Below are 5,000 nucleotides of genomic sequence, written 5' to 3'. Positions count from 1 at the left end.
CTGGACCTGTAGTGAGAATGAGGGCTTATGTGGTAGGTGTTACAGGTTGAAGGCCAACAGGTAGGAGGCAAAGACTTGGATGGCATTATAAAGTTAAGGTAGATTAGAAGAAGACCCGGTTAGGCAATCTATCCCATAGGGTTTAAAATTGAACTTATAAATTTGAACAATATGGCCCGGCGCTGGAGCCGGGGAGCCATTCATCACTTATAGGAGGTTAGACAGAAAAATGGCCGATAGGAAGTGAAAACCAAGTTAAAAACAGGATGGCTAAGAAGGATGTGTACAGAAACTATAAAACGAAAAAACAATGCCAAGTCCCTATTATTATTATTATTATTATTATTATTAGTATTATTATTATTATTATTATTATTATTAGCTAAGCTATGATCCTAGTTGGAAAAGCCAGATGCTATAAGCCTAGGGGCTCCAACAAGGAAAAATATGCCAGTGAGGAAAGGAAACAAAGAAAAAAACATATTTTAAAAACATTAACATCATTAAAATAGATATTTCATATATAAACGATAAAAAGACTTAAGACACGTTTGAATAATTACCTTGGAACCCCCCCCCCCCCCCTGACTCGATTAGTTAAGGGAGAGGGATGGGGGGTAGGGGGTGGACCAAGAATTACTTCACGCCACACATCAGTGAGCATACCAGGTGTGTTTCCTTTGACCAAGTCATTCCTACGTAACATTTTAATCCCATTAATTGAATGATCACCAGGTCTTTACTGGAAGAATGTTGACCACTCCTAATGCTGGTTAGAGAGAGAGAGAGAGAGAGAGAGAGAGAGAGAGAGAGAGAGAGAGAGAGAGAGAGAGATTTTATGATCTTTTTCTATTCATCTCGCCCCACCATAGGTGTGACCCCTCAGTAGTCAACTGATAGCTTGGTACATTACTCGGTACTTACTGTATATGAGCAGAGGAAAATGGATTTTTAGTGGCATATATGTCATCATCATCATCATCATCATCATCATCTCCCACGCAAAGGGCCTCGGTTAGATTTCCACAGTTGTCTCCGTCTTGAACTTTTAAATTAATACTACTCCATTCATCATCATCTACTTCACGCTTCATAGTCCTCAGCCATGTATGTTTGGGTCTTCCAAGTGTTCTAGTGCCTTGTGGAGCCCAGTTGAAAGTTTAGTGAACTAATCTTGCTTGGGGAGTGCGAAGTTTTAATATCAGTGTAGCAATGAGGAGCTGGTGATCACTTCCAATATCTGCACCTCTATAACTTCTTACATTTATCAGAATCCTCCTCCTTTCTTTATAGATAGCTCTGTGATCTGTTTGATTTTTGTAATTGCCACATGGTGAAGTCCATGTATACTTGTGGATGTCCTTGTGTTGGAGAAGAGTACCTCCAATAACAAGATTGTTTGTAGGAAAAAAAAACTTATAAAATATGCTCCATTTTCATTTGCAACTTCTCCGAGACCCTCAACACCCATCACTGTATACCTGCAGGACCTCCACAGTCATTTTATCATGTTTTTTTTGCAAAGCATTTAACATTTCACACCTTATATCGCTCATTAATGTCAAATCCACACTATCAGATCACTTGAAGTGCTAGAAAGTCTTCAGTTTCCTCTTGCAAGTCTTAATATCTTCAGTCTTTCGAATATCTAATAGGAGCTTATTGTATATAGTCTCGGGGCAGCATATTTACAGGCTCTAGACTAGAACCTACAGTAGACATATATCTAGGTTCTAATAATTTGAAACCATCTGTAACTATTCTCGTATCAACACGATTTGTTGGCTGCATAATATGTAACAATTCTCTTAGATATTTTGGACGTCCGGTTCTGATAACTTGATGGGTTATTGTACATATTCTAAGCTTAATTCTTGCATTAATAGGCAGCCAGTGTAAATTAATTAGTATAGGAATGATCGTTTCTCGGTGTGGGACACCTTTTATCAGACTTGCTCCTCTGTTTATTATGTTTTGTAATTTATTAAGTTGCACTTTTGGTAAATTGCAGTAGATGGAGTTATAGTAGTCAATCCTTGTAATAACACAGTTTATCACAAGTTTCTTTACAGACTTCGTTCAGGTTTTTTTTTTATATATAAAAGTAATGTTTCTAAAATGGTAATCAGCAGTTTTTACTACATTATTAATTTGGGCATTGAAAGACAAGTTACAGTCACCCAAGTTTCTTAAGCTGTTTTTCTTTCCAACCACCTAAAATTCAGTTTTGTTCTCATTTAATTTCAGTTTAGTGTTTCAGTAGTGTCGTCTGTATCATTTATGGAGAAGTAAAATTGTGTACTATCTAGTTAGAATTTGAGTATATGGAATTAAAGATTCTGAGAAGGCGAAAGATAGAAAAGAGAATTGCACAGATGAACGGGAAGAATGAAAAGATAGAAAGTAAAAAATGAAGAATTTAATCTGACGAGTCGTAAGTCGTTAAGGCCTAACGACTTACGACTTACAGTTAAATTAATTAAACGTAGTGTAGACTTTATTTAAAGAAGACTTCCAAGAGAAGAATGCGATGAGAGAGAGAGAGAGAGAGAGAGAGAGAGAGAGAGAGAGAGAGAGAGAGAGAGCGCAGAATAATCCAAGCTCGCCCAAACCATAAGCTCGGGGACCAGTTTTGAGAGAATGTCTCGCATATAAACTGCTCGACAAAAGTCGTCCACGTTTAGCTAATGACTTTTGGAGTGGACTGATTGGTACTAATGTCTTCTACATCATAACAGTCAATCATCGGCCCAGAATAGATTAGTTAATTTCGCTTTTTTCCTTCGATGATGAAACCTCCTTTCAAGATCATTATTATTAGACCGATCTTCTACTCTTCTTCTTTGGCGAACTGGTTGAGGAGTTCCAGTGGCTTTCTTTGGAGGGTTTTAATTTAGGTGGGAGGATAATTGAGTTTGTATGTGAGGAATGTGGGAGTCTTCTCTCTCTCTCTCTCTCTCTCTCTCTCTCTCTCTCTCTCTCTCTCTCTCTCTCTCTCTCTCTCATTTAAGTCGCTGTTATAAATGTTCATAATGTGAAATTAAAGAATTTTAGAAGTTTACAGTGGTTTAATATACATGTCCTGGTCACTGTATTTGAGAGAGAGAGAGAGAGAGAGAGAGAGAGAGAGAGAGAGAGAGAGAGAGAGAGAGAGAGAGAGTACTCTATTTTCATTTTTGAGATTTGCTAAACCTTTTAGCCTTTTAGGAATCACCAAACTGTTTAAGTCAACAGTCCACTGCCAGTAAAGTTCTGTCTCTTTCTTTCCTTCTTGTGTATGTCTGTCCTCTAGGTCTGTCCCAAAGACTATATACTGAAGGAAGATAGGAAGGCTCAAAATAGAATGTTAATACGCTAGTTGGCAACTCCAAAGTGAACACAATAGTTGGTTGCTCCGATTTCAGATGGCGTTGTAGGTATACATCGTTTGTCGTCTGTTTGTTTATATTCAGAATTTGACAGTTGACTCAAACGAAAAAATGGCGCCGACAGTAAAGAAGTCACACAAGTGTGTTGTGTGCCATAAACAAAAAGAAACCGATCCTCATTTGGTATTTCACAGGTTCCCTAAGGACAAAGAACGGTCAGTACAAACAGTATAATAAATGCAGTATGTGCTGATAATGAGTAAGCCCCACTGATATTGGATGTAAGATTAAGGCAAGGCATCCACAGTAAATCTCTTTTGTTTTTCATTTTTTGTTGGCTTGTATGCTACCTTATTTCTATTTCCAACCCCCTTTTGATTATTTTTGTGTGTGATACAATTTTGTGTTATTTTGATCCTTTTGATTGTACATTTATTAGTTTATAATACTAAACTATACATGAGTGTATCATGCTTTTCCATTTCAATAAAAATAAAATACAATTGTGTTTTTATACACCTAATATCTCTCCATCTTACAGTGGCCTACAAACTGTAATTAAATGTATGCCTACACATAAGCATTTGTGGCTAAGTTTAACAAATCAGATATACAGTATGTTTTAATTTATTCGAATGTGGTATTGTATAGAACATTTAAAAATGGTTGTAATATACTGTACAATACTTCAATTTGCAAGAAAATTAACTAAATCATAAGAGATATAGTTATTGAATTTCTGAAAAATAGAGTGAGAAACATAATTTGCAATTTAGTTACCTAAAATTTAAGAATATCATGAATATATGAGTAAAATATACTGACATAGTAATGCAAATTATGAACAAATATGTCGCAAAATTTACAATCGAATTCCATCCTATATACCCGTAAGCATTACCGCTCTGAATGTTTGGTTGCTCGCTCAAGAGATGGCGCCATTTGTTTCGCATGGGAGTTTCTGGCATCTTTTCATAGCACACTCATTTGTGTGTTAAAAGCATGAGCCTTCCTATCTTCCTTCAGTATATAGTCTTTGGTCTGTCCCCTAGGTCTCTCTCCTTCCCTACAATAACCCCCCCCCCCTACACCTTCCCCCCCCCCTATTTTACCTATGCCTCTCGTAGTCCTGCCGTCTTTATCAGAGACACTCTACGTCTGACACCTGATGTTATCCAAATCCCTTTTAAAGTATCGCATGTCATTGGAATTAAGTCATTGAGCCGACCCCAAATGAAAGAAGAAGAATGTTAACCATGACAGGTGACTCTCTCTCTCTCTCTCTCTCTCTCTCTCTCTCTCTCTCTCTCTCTCTCTCTCTCTCTCTCTCTCTCTAAATTCCCAACCTGGTAGCACTAATGGACTTGTAGTTCATCCTAGACCTATCCCGTGGTTTAGTACGTGTTTAGGCCTATTATTGATTTTTTTTTTTACTTTAGGCCTTGAAATAAGAAGAATAAACTTATGACATACATTTACTATCTCATGCACAAGAAGGTTTAGTCTATTTAATAATAATTAGACCCAATATGATAAATTTGTGGGCTACAACTTGGACTAGTGCTTACTCTTCAGATCTTGCCAGAACTTCAGGACCTAATCCCCAATGTGGTGTTCGTTTTTGTATTAAAC

This window comes from Palaemon carinicauda, chromosome 29, assembly GCF_036898095.1.
Source record: "Palaemon carinicauda isolate YSFRI2023 chromosome 29, ASM3689809v2, whole genome shotgun sequence".
NCBI lineage: Eukaryota > Metazoa > Arthropoda > Malacostraca > Decapoda > Palaemonidae > Palaemon > Palaemon carinicauda.
The sequence above is the reverse complement of the archived record's forward strand: the minus strand, read 5'-3'. Positions refer to the sequence as shown.